The sequence below is a fragment of the Arvicola amphibius genome, chromosome 14, assembly GCF_903992535.2.
Source record: "Arvicola amphibius chromosome 14, mArvAmp1.2, whole genome shotgun sequence".
Classification (NCBI taxonomy): Eukaryota; Metazoa; Chordata; class Mammalia; order Rodentia; family Cricetidae; genus Arvicola; species Arvicola amphibius.
Window position 1 is genome coordinate 27,617,638 of NC_052060.1, and position 17,875 is coordinate 27,635,512.

Below are 17,875 nucleotides of genomic sequence, written 5' to 3' on the forward strand. Positions count from 1 at the left end.
CTTGAGAGACTAGTGAATGATAGAGATAAGTTTCCACAATTAGGAAACGAGCAAAGTGTTTGAGGAAATGATATGGAGGCAAATTTAAGGCCAGGAAAATTTTTTTCAAGTTTAACTGAGAGGAAAGAGCATGTTGGGAGCTGAAGAACACTATATCAACAGAGAAAGACTGAGAAGGTAGTAGGGGAAAGAAAATTAACATCAATGATAGGAAATAAGAGTGCACAACAGGTAAGAATGGGGGCTTTGCTTCATGGGGAAATGGTTAGCTCATACCCAATGGAAAGAGAGAAGAAAGAATATATGCATGCACATGCAAAGTAGGTGAACGAAGGTTGTCAAGGAACTAGTATACCCCCACTTCTTAATAATTTTGCTAGTGAAAATCATCACCTGAGATATAGGCAAAAGTGGGGCTTTAGGATGAGTGAAGAGGATGTGAAATTGTCTTTTTGAGAATAGATATAAGTTATTTGGAAAAGTTACAGAAATTCATTTAAAAAGAATAAAACATTAGGTCCATTTGATGTTGTGTTTCATGAAATTTGTGGATGAATGATAAGTCAGCCCAGTAGGATATGTTCAACTAGTTCTCATCCACCTTACATAAAAGAAGCTAGTTACAAAGGATGCTCAATCATACCACAAGGACGTGTGCTCAACTATGCTCATAGCAGCATTGTTTGTCAAAGCCAGAACCTGGAAACAACCTAAATGCCCCTCGTCTGAAGAATGGATAAGGAAAATGTGATACATTTACACAATGGAATACTACATAACAAAAGAAATAATGACATCTTGAAATTTGCAGGCAAATGGTTGGATCCATAAAACATCATATTGAGTGAGATAACCAAGACGCAGAAGGACAATTATCATATGTACTCTCTCATAAGTGGTTTTTAAACAGAAAGCAAAGAAAACCAGCCTACAAATCATAATCCCAGAGAACCTAGACAACATTGAGGACCCTAAGAGAGACATATATGGATCTAATCTACTTGGTAAATAGAAAAAGACAAGATCTCCTGAGTAAATTGGGAGCATGGGAGCTATGGGAAATAGTTGATGGGGGAGGGGAGAGGAAGTGAATGGAGCAGAGAAAAATGTAGAACTCAATAAAATCAAGAAAAAGGAGGTTAGTACTGAGGGAAATGGGTTTAGCTCTGACTAGGGTATTGGTAAGTATGCACAACCAAGCAAGAAGATCACAGCAAATAATGGGTATATATAAAAGAAGTAATCTACAGATTCATTATGACACTCAGACTGCATAAAAGTTAAAGTAAGAATTTGAAAAGGTTGAGAAGCAACATATGGTAAGCTCAATGATTATGGGTTTAGGCTGAGACTGGAGAATTACTGTCAATGAAATAGCCATAGAGGAAAATGGGAGATTTTTAGTCAAAGAATGGAATCATTGAAAAGGGGATTTTAGAAAAAAATCCAACTATTATAATGATGTCCAAGGCATAAGTGAGACAATGTCTAAGCTATGTTCAAGACAATTACATTGAAGAAGAGGTTACTGAGAGTACAATTGTCCTATAGAGAGAGCCAGAGGATGATCTAGGAACTAAAATCTTTAGGGACTAACAGGCCACAGCTATTGGGTGCTTTCTAAAGCAGACACAAATCCATACAAATATTGACGTCTTTAACCTCTTACTGTCCCGTGAGTGAGTATTATTACCTAACATTCTTCAAACTGAGAAGCTAGGCAAATAACTCCAGTCACTCACCAAAGTCTCACAGCTGTTTAGATGAATGTGTGTTTGATTCCAAGCTGTCTGGATCTCTGATTGCATTTTTTACACCACTCTACTGATTCATGGAGCAAACAGAGAGCAGCTCGTGTGTTGTGTCAAGCTACAGAATGGATGGTGAGATCGAATTTTTGGTGACTTAATACTTAAAATTGGAAACACTGGTTCTATTAGTTAGAAGCTAAGAACCTCTTAAGTATAGGAGAGATAATCAATTAACTCAACCTGGAAAACTTCAAGAGAAAGAACCAAGAGCTACCTGCTTTAAAAAATGAAACTAAGAAGTGGTGTCTGGTTGAAATCTATAGCTAGATAGTACAAAGATTCCTTATTATAAAAGAAACAATAAAAGAAGGTCTATTTCTTGGGTTAGATATTTGATGTATGAGTTCTCTAAGGAAGTGAGAGACAGAAATATTCTCAGGACAGACCTGAAGCAAATGCATCAGCTGGTGTCAATGTTGAACACCACAGTATAGGTGACAAAAGATTTCCTTGTCACATGGCAGCCCCATGGGGAGGCTGGTCAAGGCAGGATTGTTGGAATGAGATCTGAAATAAAAGTGGGTAGACATTAAATGGTCTGAACAGTTGTGTTCATATACTTAGGAGTGTGTGTGTGTGTGTGTGTGTGTGTGTGAGAGAGAGAGAGAGAGAGAGAGAGAGAGAGAGAGAGAGAGAGAGCAATTAAAGAGGAGGAGGCTATAGATTTGAAGAGAAAGGAAAGATACAAGGGAGGATTTAGAGAGCAGAATAGAGGAGAAATGATGTAATTATAATTTCAAAAAATTTAAAAGGACAGTTTTCTATTTAAGTAAGCCTATACTCCAAACTTATATAAGTAAAAATTAAATGGAGTTCCTAGAGAGGGGCTAATTAGTTATCAAAATAAGATAAAAATCTAATGTAGAAAAAATGAAATAAAAATATGAATTTATAAGTTTTTTTAAATTAATAGAAACAAAATAATTAAGGAAATAAATGCAAGCACAATTTTGGTAAAAGGAATAAGAAACTATAAAATTTAAAAGGGAAATGGTAGAATAAGAATTAATAATTGCATTATTAATTTTCAAGTTATGTTTGCCCGAACTTACTGGCTAAACACAACATACATTTTGTTTCTTAAAATGTTGGTGCCCAAAAAGACACTGACTTTTTAATATGTGTCCCCTGCTAAGAATTCCCTAGGTTGCAATCATAGTCTTGGGCAGGTTGTGATATCATCTGATGTTCCAAAGCTTTACTAGCTAGTAGCAAAAATCATTTTGCTTTGTCTGTAGAAACCATGACTATTTTTCTCTGCAAAATCAGAGCACATATCTCACTGTTGTCTCACTCTCATTGAGTCCAAATTTTCATGGTTTGGCTAGCTAGAATAGTCAAGACTAATTCCCCTTGGATTACCCACAAGTCAAGGAGTTCTGGGCTGTGATTATTTCTTCAGTCTCTTCACCATTGCCTTGTAAGGAGCTGTAATTGTGGGGATAATAGTCCATCAACTTTGTCATTTGTAGATTTAAAGACAGTTAAAAGTCCTCCCTCAAGTCAGAAAAATATATTTGTATAAAGTACTGTGATGGAGGAGGGTCATCTGTCTATGTGTTACTCTCACTGGTTAATTAATAAAGAAAACTGCTTGGCCTGATAGGTCAGAACATAGGTGGGTGGAGTAGACAGAACAGAATTGTGGGAGAAAGAAAACAGAGTCAGGCAGAAGCCTCAGGCAGACGCCATAGCTCTCCTCTCCGAGATGGACGCAGGCTAAGATCCTTCCCGGTAAGACACCACCTCGTGGTGCTACACAGATTACTAAATATGGGTTAAAGCAAGATATGAGAATTAGCCAATAAGAGGCTGAAACTAATGGGCCAGGCAGTGTTTAAAAGAATACAGTTCCCGTGTAATTATTCTGGGGCTAAGCTAGCCGTGCAGGAGCCGGGCAGGAACGCAGCCCACCATTCCTTCTACAGTACTGGGTCATTGGTGGACAACTTAGAATTGAATTATCACACAAAAATGAATATATTAGTCTTCTTCACTTCATTCAAAGAATATTTCTTCCAAGAACCTAGCAAATATTCGAAACCACAGGCAGTAATAAGTCCTGATTTTCCTGTGTCCTCTCCTGTACTCACACCTATGAAAAAGTTGAATTTCCAAATCTGGCCAGTAAAATCACTAATAATAACTAATAATAAAACAAAGTGTTCTTGCCTGAATTTGACCTTCTATACCCCCCAAGAGAGGAAAAGCATAGAGAAACAGTTGTGGCAAACAGGAGTGCTAAACTATAAGGTGAAGGTATAGGCAATAAGAGACTATCTTAGCCTGCAATGTACGTAGGGAGAAATAGTCTGCCCTTGGAAACAAGAATTGATCTCAGTGTCTGAGGACCACCCTGGTTTTGATAGTTTGATCCTGAGTTAAGTGAGGTGATCAAACACCAGAGCCACCTATCTTTCCTTCCCTGATGCACATCATACCCAAAGCTGCATCCCTCTAATGGAGTGATGCATACTAAGGTCTTGAAAGGAGGAAGACAGGTCCTTCCCTGTACCAATCTCAGACTTGTAGTTCCGCAACAGGACTATTATCATTTAAGATGTAAGCATTACTTAATAAGAATCCTGAGCTAATAAACCAAACAGTGTTGTTTAAAAAAAAGTGTTCTTAACAGTGCATATAGTGAAGTGGTCAGGGTACCATTCTATCACCCTGGTGTCCTTATTAAGTGAAATGAGTGATGCCTGGGCTTAAGCACTGAAGCCCTGCAACAGTCAGTTTGATAACTGGGACAGCTACTGGTGAGAAGTCAGCACATATGCCGCGACTTCCAGGGAAACACTTTAGTTGTAGCAAAGGAAGTACCACGCAGGGCATCATGAGATCATACCTTGTTACTCAGAAGGACATTTATTTCAAGTGAATGAATTTTGTTCTTTTAGAATTTCTCAGCTAGTATTCTTGGACCTTACTTGACCACAGATAACAGTAACCATAAAAATTGAAACCATAAATAATAGATGACAGCTATAGGCAAAATGAACTTTGAGATATAAAGCATTACCATTTAGAACAGGACCAAAGGAGAAAAGCTAGCCTGAACACAAGATGAAGACTCAGTAAGATAAAGTATACTACTAAATAAAACAAAAGGATAAATTAAGAACCATGGAAGAAAGAAGATTCTCCCGTTTGGTGATAAGATCCTCTTCTGAGAACACTTGCAAGCTGATACTTACATGGTAACTTCATCTCTACTGGCTGGATTTCATCATATTGGAACATGCTATGTATTCTCCTGGGGAGGAAAAGGGTTCATCAGTCTTAATCAACTGTTAATTCTTTGAGGTGCAATATGACCAGCTTGTCATGACGCACAAATGTTATAAGAGGAACCAATCACTTTCTGATTGGTTTTCAGATCCATTCCACAAGATAGAACCTATGGCTGACACCGTTAATGAGACCAAAAACATATGACTAGAGAGATCACAGGGAGGCTCTAGGGTAAAAGCGACTACTATTAGTCTGCCAAATGGGGATGATATTCAGATGATTGCTCGCAAGTTTTGTTATACCCATAGATAAATGCATCTTTAAGCCTTCATTAGGGAAGAAACTTCTTATAGTAGACAGTTATTAACATAGATGTTCACAAATGGCCCATGTTATGAGAATAAAAGATTGTGAAATGCTTAGTTTCGAGTGAGATATCTATATCTCATGTCCTCCTTTCAAGGCTCAATATATCATTGAAAAATAGTGGGCACCAAGATTGTGAAAGCCAAAGGCAGTAGATGACTACAGAAAAGCAGTGCATTTTTGACATAAAAGAGCAGTTGGACACATAAATTGACAGCATCTGTAACTACAAGACTAACAGAAGAACAAACTGAATAAAATCTCAGAACAGGGTAGTCAGGATGTCTCAACACTATTTGGAGTTCTATTGGCTGTTTATTGCTTTAGGGAGAAGGGAAATAGTTTTTTTAAAGGTTGGTATCTATGTTTCAGTAGGTAGCCCTTCATCCATACAAGTACTAGCAGAACTAAGTGGACTGTGTGCGTTAAAGAAAAAAAAAGAAAAGCAAAATAGGGAAAACACAAGAAAGTGGAAGGGGATATCACTTGTCGTAATACAGGAGGGACTGGTAGGAAGGAAATGGGGGTGGACTTAATGAAAGCACATTACATAGGGGTTGGAGAAAAGTCTCCATAGTTAAGCATACTGGCTGTTCTCTCAAGGACTGAGGTTCAATTCCCAGCACCTTCATGGTGACTCACAACCATCTGTGTATTTCCAGGCCTAGAGGGATCTCATGCCCTCTTCTGGCTATTGTAGACACTGCAGGTACATGGTCCACAGACCATGCAGGCAAAACACCTATATACACAAAACAAATATATTTTAACAATTCAAAAATACTGTATATAAACATGAAACTCTCAGCTGATGAGAAAATGAAAATAAAAACAAAAAATAAATCCTTAAAGTGTAATAAATAATTTTTGAAGGAACTCATGTTTTTAACGATTAAGTGAGATATTTTTCCCAAATTTAAAATAGATAAGAAACAGTTTTCAAATTCACAGGATTCCAGCAGGAAAAATTAAAACAACATATGTGAATGCTATAATATGAGCTATGAGAAGATTAGGGATATAGAAATGCTCTCAAAAGTTATCACAGGAGGGTTATAAACAAAATGAGGACTAATCAGACGATTGTGCTTTGACAGAAGCAATAGTTTGAAAAGTAGCATTATTATCAGAGTATTGACTCATCAACAACTCCTAGCTGCAAGTTTTTAAAACAGGTAGAAGAAAGGCTTTTCAGAATTCAGAGAAAAGAATGGATGTTACAATTTCATATACAAAGGCTGCTGTGGTGACATTTCCCAAGGTTTTTCCTACTGTAGCTTTCTTAGGAAGTCAACATGATATAAGAGGGTACAAAAATCAAGGTTGTGCTTAGATGGAAGGGGTGGCTCACCCCAGACCCACCAAGGCAACATTAGAATGAAATCAATATTCAACCCCTCAGTTGGTTGAATCACATCAAGTTGCAACTGTTAAGGGCTGTACATAACCAAAGAAAACTGTGTCCTCAGATAGTAGAAGAAAAAAATGTAAACAGATGAATTAAATCATGTTTCAATAATAATTAACTATTGATGATAAAATGGAATTATTACCAGCCTGGTCTACAAGAGCTAGTTCCAGGACAGGCTCCAAAGCTACAGAGAAACCCTGTCTCGAAAAACCAAAAAAAAAAAAAGGAATTATTTGTTTTTAACAAAACCATTGCTCAGAGCAGTCATAATCTATATACATATGTGTGTATGTGAAATCAGATATGAAATTCTGAGGTATATGAAATTTTGCTGTGATCTTTATAGTGTACATGAAAAGAAGAGAGAAATAATGCATACATAAAGAATTTGTTGAAATATTTTCATGTAATTATGCACATTAAAACAAGGATGTACCTTCTTGTTAAAAAATGGAAACTGAACACAAATCCTATGAAAGAGCAGGAAAAATAAATTTTATCATTTATAAATAACAAAGGAAATCAAGCAAAGATGAAAGAATTATCCAAATATATTAATATTTGCAATAAGCGTGGATATATTTTATATCGAAAGATTAAAATAGCAAAACACAAATTGAAGAAAAAATCTGCATAGAAGTTTTAAAAAGAAGTGAATGTAGAGAAATTAAATGTTAACTATAATTGGCATATTTACAAGAGGAAAATAGAATTTAAAGCAAAAGGGGAAAAATCCATAGCAACAAATGACATAATACAGCTGAAAAAGTAGTCCGCTCAGAAGTTGTAATTATCACTTTGTAAGAATATAGCCTGAAAATGTTAACGCCAACAACTGATAGAATGACAGAAAGAAACTGGGAAGGCTATTTTAATAGTGATATTTTAATTGTAGTACTATCAATGACTGATCAAGAAAGTAGATATTTAGAAATAGGACATTATAATAATGGGGCATCGATGGCACATATCTCCTGATGTAAAATCCAGAGAAACACACAAGGTCAAGATCATTTTTGTGGTATTGGTCTCCAAAACACATTATCTGGATTTGGTTGTAAAGTGCTTATGCACCCCTGTACGGGAAAGGAGAAGACAAGATGATTTTGAGTTTCTTTATAGCTGAATAAACTTCCATTATGTATAAGTACCATATTTTCACTATTCATTTGTCAGTTGGCAGACATTTCGGCTGAATCCCATTTCTTAGTCATTGTTACAGTTTTCTTGTTTTGTTTTACTTTAAAGTATTTAAGCTCACAGTTTGTCCAGAATGGCTTAGGCTTTTTGAGCAAAAAAAAAAAAAAGTATGAAATAGTCTAGTGTTATTAAGTTGAAAGCTAAAACAAGAGAGTATAGAAGAATATCATTATGGACTTTTATTCCACTGTAAAAAAAAATAGTGTGACTTGCATAAAAATGGATGGAAAATACACTGATACAATTCAGGCTCAGAAAGATAAATGCAGGGGAATGGATAGTCATTTTTCTTCTAGTAATTTGCACGTGTTTTAGTAAATAACTTTACACTCAAGCCCATGCGTATAACTATCCCTAATTAAACTCAAGGAAGGTATCATTAAAAACAAAAAAATATATATATGAATGCAGGAGAGGATTTGTTGGGAAGAAAGTGGAGCTCAGAGGGAGTAGGAGTGAAGAAGAGGTTAATAAAGGGCGAATATGAACAGGATACTTCATATACATGTATGAAGTTGTAAAAGACTAAATTAAAACTGTTTCTTTTTTTTTTTTTTTTGGTTTTTCGAGACAGGGTTTCTCTGTGACTTTGGAGCCTGTCCTGGAACTAGCTCTTGTAGACCAGGCTGGTCTCGAACTCACAGAGATCCGCCTGCCTCTGCCTCCCGAGTGCTGGGATTAAAGGCGTGCGCCACCACCGCCCGGCTTTAAAACTGTGTTTTGAAGAAGTTAAAGGACATGCTCCACAGTAAGACAAAGTTTGTGCGAATCCTAGAAACAAACAAAAGCTTTGCATCCAAATGACATTCACAGGGACAGGTCAACACCGAGACATCCCATAGCACAAGGGAGGAGAAGGCATGAAGGGAATAAGTGAGAGTTCACGGGGGAATGGAAACAAGGCCGCTGCGCACGGAAATAAGTGCTACCCCACCAATCACGAGTTAAACAAAATTTAGAGGGAGCTGCATCTTAACACCTTTATAACTGACACAAGACATCTGAAAATCAAAATTGCAGTTCGACTAAATGTGCGAGCCAAGAATTCCAAAGATTGTGTGTAAGAAAAAAAAAACTTTCTCACACATTCATGAATACATGTACTCATACAATAAAACATTACTGAGGTTAAAATGGGTCAACTAACATTATGTCTCCTAATATAGGTAAATCCTGAAGACTATGACAGCAAGAAAAATAAGCAACTGAAAGACTATACCACCCCAAACAATTCTTTTGGACACAGAGAGGGGAACGCAGAGTGTTGTGGAAATTCCCACAAGGTGACAGTAGACATCACCAATAAGGGCTGCACATATATTATTGCTCTGGGATTAAAAGGGAGACGGGGTTGTATAGACGATTCAGAGTGGGATTTTCTGGGATATTTTGTTACTAAAGACATCTGAAGTAAAGTTGGCAAGATGTTGAGTTTTGTTAAGTCAAATAGGATGTGTTATATTTTACAATAAGTACTTTCCAAGTAAATGAATAACATATAGAAATGGAGTGGTCTAAACCATTTCTGTTGATTGATATCCCATGGTTGAAATAAAAATATCTTTTGTGTTGTAGATATAATGCAGAATTCTTAGATACCAGGAGTTGATAACAGCGATGAAGGAAAGAAATTATTTGATTTATAGTAAAATTTATTTATTTATTTAAATAGATTTTTAAAGTTCTAGGTATGCTGGGCAATGTCCACAATCTGTATATAAGTAAGACATAATAACATCTACATATTGGGAGTCATTGGTCTTACTAATTTATTTCCAAATTGTTTTTGGAAAATTGGTCCTACGAAGATGGTTCAGAAGTTAAAGCACTTGCCAAAAATGCATGGAGATAAGACATGGGGTCTGCAGCAATGCTAGTAAATGCCAGGTAGGTGTGGCATCTCACCTAGGACCCCAGCCTTGGAAGGAAGAGACAGGAGATCCTTGAACTAATCTGGCTACTGAGTAAAGCTTTATTAGACAACCCTAGATTAGAAAGAGAGACCTGGCTTCAATGAATAATGTGGATGAGCTATTGAGGATGATTTCTGCCAGCAGTCATGGGCCTCCATGTGTGGGTGGATAAGTGCAGCCACACCTGTGCAAAAAAAAAAAAAAAAATGCACACACAGAGGCGTACTACACACGAGTGAAAAAAATCAATCAAATAAAAACAGAAACCAAACAGAGGTTCTTAAAGTTGGCCTTGGGGTTATTCCCTCACAGAAATGCATTATTTCTCAGCAGAATGTGTATAGAATATAGTGCTCTCTAATCCACATTAGAGTTTTGATTCTAGAGGTTTAGGGTGACTGTGTATTATTTTTGTTTTGCATCTATTTCTTTACTGGGGGTGGGGGAGGCAAGCATACTATGGAGCTTATATTGAGGGCAGAGGGCATCTCCTGATGAGTTGCTTCTCTCTTTCCATCATCAAACTTGGTGGCAAGAGCTATTCCCTTTCTAGCCATCTTACAAGTCTGAAGTGTACAATTTTAACAAGTACTTTAGACAATGATGTCAAAGGGCATCATTTGCAAAGCAACTCTTTTAGAGCAATCTCGTAAACTAACATACATGATGGGTGTCAGCTCAGTGTCTTTAAATTTATACTGTGGATCAAGCTTTCTGTTCTCTGTAATTTCAGTGACAGAATGTCACACCAGGCCACCTTTTTGTTTGTTTGTTTGTTTGTTTTATTTCTACTGAGAGTATAAGAAAAGACTGCATTTCTAAGATAATTTTTAGACAAAGAAGTTTCATTTCCCTCTCCTCTTTTCTAATGACAAAGAAAAAATTTCTTTTTGAGTGAGAACTTCCTATTCTGGGTACATTCTTTTAAAATGTGTCCCAGGCCTCATGACCAGAAAGCCTAACTGATATTATCCTAATCCCTTTTCACTGTGGGCCATGGTGAGATTGTCATCAGAAAATATTTCAAGATAGGTGCATGTTGCAAGGACCCTCGTGTCATTTTATAGGTGCAGAGGAAGAATACCAAGTAGCAAGAGACAGAACAAGCACAGAAGCTCAAGTGATCCAGCTTCAGACGTGTGCATGTAATGTGCTCCCCACAGGCTGTACACAGCTGTGAAGTGTATGCTTGCGGATACTCCATTACCCTCAGGGAATTCCAACAGACTGAAAATTTTATAGATATGTAAAATACTTGCAGAAAGAGATTGGCTATGCCCAGCTTTCATTTCACTGGTATTTACCTTTATGATGCTTGCACATAGTCGGGAACAGCAATGTGTGACTCCCTAATTAAAATTGGGCTTTTAGTGATGGCAAGTGTAGATCTGTGTGACACAGTCAATCTTTCTCTGCATGATCAAATCAAATGGCTGCTTACCTCCACATCCTTGGGCGCCAGCCTGCTCTGTGAGGCTATCAAGTTATGTGCTAGTTTTTGTTTTTGCTTTTTTAAAAGGTTTTGTTGCATTTAATTGTGTGTGTGCATGTGTGTATGTGCATGTGTGTGTGTGTGTGTGTGTGTGTGTGTGTGTGTGTGTGTGCATGGATATGTGTTTCCAGATACTGAAGTGTGTGCAGGAGGTCAGGGGACAACTTGCAGTTGCTTTCTCTTACTGTGTAGATTCTGGGGGGAATTCAAGACCCTTCTTTTCTACCACTTTCCACTACTGTTTTAATTTGGGTGAACAATTTGGCAGAGCAACACCAAAAAAGCAAACTCAAATGATGCTTTACTGTTCTGATATTTTTTTTTCTCATGGTTTATTTTTTTTATATTTAAAAATTTCCATCTCCTTCCCTCCTCCTCCCCCCTCCCTCCCCTCCTTCTCCCCCTTCCCTCCCCTCCCCTCCACCCATACCTCCCCTCCCTCCCTCTCAAGGCCAAGGAGCCATCAGGGTTCCCCACTCTATGCTAAGACCAAGGTCCTCCCAACTCCCCCCAGGTCCAGGAAGGTGATCGACCAAGCTGAGAAGGCTCCCACAGAGCCCGTCCATGAAGAACAATCAGAGCCCAGAGCCATTGTCCTTTGCTTCTCAGTCAGCCCCCACTGTTGGCCACACTCAGAGAGACGGGTTTGGTCGCATGATCCATCAGTCCCATTCCAACTGGAGTTGGTGATCTCCCATTAGTTCTGTCCCACCGTTTCCATGAGTGAACGCACCCCTCTCGTTCCTGACTTTCTCCCTCATGTTCTCGCTCCTTCTGCTCCTCATCGGGACCTTGGGAGCTCAGTCCAGTGCTCCAATGTGGGGCTCAGTCACCTTCCCCATCTGTCGCCAGCTGGAGGTTCCCTCACGGTCCTGACTTTCTTTCTCATGTTCTCTCTCCTTCTGCTCCTCATCAGGACCTTGGGAGCTCAGTCCGGTGCTCCAATGTGGGGCTCTGTCATTTTCTTCATCTATCGTCAGGTGGAGGTTCTATGGTGATATGCAAGAAATTCATCAGTATGGCTATAGGAACTGGCCTTTTCAGGCTCCCTCTCCTCAGCTGCCCAAGGAACTAACTGGGGGCGTCTCCCTGGAAACCTGGGAACCCCTCTAGGGTCAAGTCTCTTGACAACCCTCAGGTAGCTCCTTAAATTAAGATATATGCTTCCCTGCTCTCATATCCACCCTTCCTATATCCCAAGCACCCCATTCCTCCGAGCTCCCCCCGCTCTCCCCTTCACACTTTTCTCTCCCCATCTTCCCTTGGCCCAGTCTTGCCCAACCCTCAAGTTCCCAATTTTGCCTGGTGATCGTGTCTACTTCCAATATCCAGGAGGATTACTATATCTTTTTTGGGAGTTCACCTTCTTATTATCTTCTCAAGGATCCCAAACTTATAGGCTCGATGTCCTTTAATTATGGCTAGAAACCGAATATGAGTGAGTACATCCCATGTTCATCTTTATGGGTCTGGGTTACCTCACTCAGAATAGTGTTTTCTATTTCCATCCATTTGCCTGCAAAATTCAAGATGTCATTGTTTTTTACCGCTGAGTAGTATTCTAGTATGTATATATTCCACAGTTTCTTCATCCATTCTTCCACTGAAGGGCATCTAGGCTGTCTCCAGGATTTGGCTATTACAAATAATGCTGCTATGAACATAGATGAGCATATGCTTTTGTTGTATGATTGGGCATCTCTTGGGTAGATTCCCAATAGTGGAATTGCTGGGTCCTGGGGTAGGTTGATCCCGAATTTCCTGAGAAACCGCCACACTGCTTTCCAAAGTGGTTGCACAAGTTTGCATTCCCACCAGCAATGGATGAGTGTGCCCCTTACCCCACAACCTCTCCAGCAAAGGTTATTATTGGTGTTTTGGATTCTAGCCAATCTGACAGGTGTAAGATGATATCTCAAAGTTGTTTTGATTTGCATTTCCCTGATAGCTAGGGAGGTTGAGCATGACCTTAAGTGTCTTTTGGCCATTCGAACTTCTTCTGTTGAGAATTCTCTGTTCAGTTCAGCGCCCCATTTTTTAATTGGGTTAATTGGCATTTTACCGTCTAGTCTCTTGAGTTCCTTATATATTTTAGAGATCAGACCTTTGTCAGTTGCAGGGTTGGTGAAGATCTTTTCCCAGTCAGTAGGCTGCCTTTGTGTCTTAGTGACAATGTCCTTTGCTTTACAGAAGCTGCTCAACTTCAGGAGGTCCCATTTATTCAATGTTGCCCTTAAAGTCTGTGCAGCTGGGGTTATGCATAGGAAACGGTTCCCTGTGCCCATTTGTTGTAGAGTACTTCCTACTTTCTCCTCTATCAAGCTCAATGTGTTCAAATTAATATTGAGGTCTTTAATCCATTTGGACTTGAGTTTTGTGCATGGTGATAGATATGGATCTACTTTCATTCTTCTACAGGTTGACATCCAGTTATGCCAGCACCATTTGTTGAAGATGCCCTCTTTCTTCCATTGTGTACTTTTGGCTCCTTTATCAAAAATCAGGTGTTCATAGGTTTGGTTTAAGATCCGGGTCTTCTATACGATTCCATTGGTCAACTTCTCTGTTTTTATGCCAATACCAAGCCGTTTTCAATACTGTAGCTTTGTAATAGAGTTTGAAGTCAGGGATGGTAATGCCTCCAGAAGTACCTTTATTGTATAAGATTTTTTTGGCTATCCTGGGTTTCTTGTTTTTCCATATAAAGTTGATTATTGTCCTCTCAATCTCTGTGAAGAATTTTAATGGGACCTTGATTGGGATTGCATTGAATCTATAGATTGCTTTTGGTAGAATTGCCATTTTTACTATGTTGATCCTCCCAATCCACGAGCAGGGGAGATCCTTCCATTTTCTGGTATCCTCTTCAATTTCTTTCTTCAAAGACTTAAAGTTCTTGTCAAATAAATCCTTCACTTCCTTGGTTAGCGATACTCCCAGATATCTTATGCTATTTGTGGCTATTGTGAAAGGTGATACTTCTCTGATTTCCCTCTCTGCTTCCTTATCCTTTGTGTATAGGAGGGCGACTGATTTTTTGGAGTTGATCTTGTATCCTGCCACGTTACTGAAGGAGTTTATCAGCTGTAGGAGTTCTTTGGTGGAGTTTTTGGGGTCGCTTATGTATACTATCATATCATCTGCAAATAATGAAAGTTTAACTTCTTCCTTTCCAAATTGAATCCCCTTGATTCCCTTATGTTGTCTTATTGCTATTGCTAGAACTTCAAGCACTATATTGAAGAGATAAGGAGAGAGTGGACAGCCTTGTCGTGTTCCTGAATTTAGTGGGATAGCCTTGAGTTTCTCTCCGTTTAATTTGATGTTAGCTGTCGGCTTGCTGTAAATAGCGTTTATTATATTTAGGAATGACCCTTGTATCCCTAATCTCTCCAAGACCTTTATCATAAAAGGGTGCTGAATTTTGTCAAATGCTTTTTCAGCATCTAATGAGATGACCATATGGTTTTTTTCCTTCAGTTTGTTTATATGATGGATTACATTAATAGATTTTCGTATGTTGAACCAGCCCTGCATCTCTGGGATGAAGCCTACTTGATCGTAATGGATAATTTTTCTAATGTGTTCTTGGATTCGGTTTGCCAGTATTTTATTGAGAATTTTTGCGTCAATGTTCATGAGTGAGATTGGCCTGTAATTCTCTTTCTTGGTTGAGTCTTTGTGTGGTTTAGGTATCAGGGTAACTGTAGCTTCATAGAAGGAATTTGGCAGTGACTCTTGTGTTTCTATATTATGAAATACCTTAAGGAGTATAGGTATTAGGTCTTCTTGGAAGTTCTGGTAGAATTCCGCATTGAAACCATCTGGTCCTGGGCTCTTTTTGGTAGGGAGGTTTCTGATAACAGTTTCTAATTCTTCGCGACTAACAGGACGATTTAGAGCATTTACCTGGTCCTGGTTTAACTTTGGTATATGGTATTTATCTAAAAAACTGTCCATTTCTTTTACATTTTCCAATTTTGTGGCATACAGGCTTTTGTAGTAAGATCTAATGATTTTCTGAATTTCCTCTGTGTCTGTGGTTATGTCCCCCTTTTCATTTCTGATCTTGTTAATTTGCGTGTTCTCCCTCTGCCGTTTGATTAGTTTGGCTAAGGGTTTGTCAATCTTGTTGATTTTCTCCAAGAACCAGCTTCTTGTTTCATTGATTCTTTGGATTGTTTTCTGTGTTTCTATTTTGTTGATTTCTGCCCTCAATTTGATTATTTCCAGTCTTCTACTTCTCCTAGGTGAGTCTGCTTCTTTTTTTTCCAGAGCTTTCAGGTGTGCTGTTAAGTCACCAATGAGTTTTCTTTAAGTGGGCACCTAGTGCTATGAACTTTCCTCTTATCACTGCTTTCATTGTGTCCCATAGGTTTGAGTATGTTGTGTCTTTGTTTTCATTAAATTCAAGAAAGACTTTAATTTCTTTCTTTATTTCTTCCTTGACCCAGGTGTGGGTCAGTAGTTGACTGTTCAGTTTCCATGAGTTTGTGGGTTTTCTGGGGGTAGCATTGTTGTTGAATTCTAATTTTAATCCATGGTGATCCGATAAGACACAGGTGGTTACTAATATTTTTTTGTAACTGTGGAAGTTTGCTTTGTTACCAAGTATATGGTCAATTTTCGAAAAGGTTCCATGAGCCGCAGAGAAGAAGGTATATTCTTTCCTATTTGGGTGGAATGTTCTATAGATGTCTGTTAAGTCCATTTGGTTCATTACCTCCATTAAGTCTTTCAATTCTCTGTTAGGTTTCTGTCTGATTGACCTGTCCATTGGTGAGAGAGGAGTGTTGAAGTCTCCAACTATTAGTGTGTGTGGTTTGATGGCTGCTTTGAGTTCTAGAAGTGTTTCTTTTACATAAGTGGGAGCTTTTATATTAGGGGCATAGATATTCAGGATTGAGACTTCATTCTGATGGATTTTTCCTGTTATGAGTATAAAGTGTCCCTTTCCATCTCTTCTGATTGATTTTAGTTTGAAGTCAACTTTGTTGGAAATTAGTATGGCCACACCCGCTTGTTTCTTAGGGCCATTTGCTTGATAAACCTTTTCCCAACCCTTTACTCTGAGTAGATGTCTGTCTTTGTGGTTGAGGTGTGTTTCTTGTAAACAGCAAAATGTTGGATTTTTTTTTCGTATCCAGTCTCTTAGCCTGTGCCTTTTTATAGGTGAATTGAGTCCATTGATATTAAGTGATATTAATGACCAGTGGTTGTTAACTTCAGTCATTTTTAGTAGTAGAGTTTGTGTGTTTCCCTTCTTCTAGTTGTGCTGGTGAAGGGTCGCTAGATGCCTGAGTTATTGTCGGCGTTGTTGGACTCCTTGGTTTGTGATTTTCCTTCTATTACTTTCTGCAAGGCTGGATTTGTGGCTGCGTATTGTTTAAATCTGTTTTTGTCCTGGAATATCTTGTTTTCTCCATCAATGGTGAATGCAAGCTTTGCTGGGTATAATAGTCTAGGCTTGCATCCATGTTCCCTAAGTGTCTGTAGCACATCTATCCAAGCTCTTCTGGCTTTCATGGTTTCCATTGAGAAATCAGGTGTAATTCTGATAGGTTTCCCTTTATATGTTACTTGACCTTTTTCCTTTGCAGCTCTTAATATCTGTTCTTTATTCTGTATGTTTTGTGTTTTGATTATTATATGGCGTGGGGATGCTTTCTTTTGATCCAGTCTATTTGGTGTTCTGTAGGCTTCTTGTACCTTCATAGGAACATCCTTCTTTAGGTTGGGGAAGTTTTCTTCTATAATTTTGTTGAATATGTTTTCTGGGCCTTTGAGTTGTAATTCTTCTCCTTCTTCTACCCCAATTATTCTTAGGTTTGGTCTTTTCATGGTGTCCCAGATTTCCTGAATGTTTTGTGTTAAGAATTTGTTAGATTTGTTTAGTTCTTTAATCTGTGAGTTTATTTCCTCTATAGTATCTTCAGAGTCCGAGATTCTTTCTTCCATCTCTTGTATTCGGTTGGAAATACTTGTCTCTGAAGTTTCTGTTCATTTACTCAGAGTTTCCATTTCCAGTCGTCCCTCAGATTGTGTTTTCTTCAATACCTCCATTTCATTTATCAGGTCTTGTACTGTTTCCCTTACCTGTTTGATTGCTTTTTCTTGTTTTTCTTGTTTTTCTTGGGTATCTTTGAGAGATTTATTTATTTCGTCTACCTTTTTGTTTGTCATCTCCATTTCTTTATGGCAGTTTTTTACCTCCTGTTTAAGGTCCTCTATTATTTTCATAAAGTACTGTTTAATGTCGGTTTCTTCTATATCTTCTGGGGTAGGGTGTTCAATTCTTGTTGTTTCTAGATGTCTTGCTTGTGGTGATGTCATGTTGCCTTTCATGTTGTTGGAGGAGCTCCTGCATTGGCGCCTGCCCATCTCTTCTTTCAAAAGGAGCGTGGAGGTATTTGGTGTCCTAGACCAATAATTGCTGTGACTGAAA

At 38.3% G+C, this 17,875-nt stretch overlaps 1 long non-coding RNA gene across 2 annotated transcripts in view; it reads right to left on the reverse strand.

Moving 5' to 3' along the window:
• LOC119800943 overlaps positions 1–17,875 on the reverse strand; it is a 50,293-nt gene that overhangs the window by 20,242 nt on the left and 12,176 nt on the right. The window contains exon 3 of one of the 2 annotated variants that reach the window (XR_005283112.1): positions 5,012–5,070. The exons of the other annotated variant lie outside the window; for it this stretch is intronic. This is a non-coding gene — a long non-coding RNA (uncharacterized LOC119800943). The remainder of the gene's footprint in view (positions 1–5,011; positions 5,071–17,875) is intronic. 2 annotated transcript variants of the gene reach the window in all.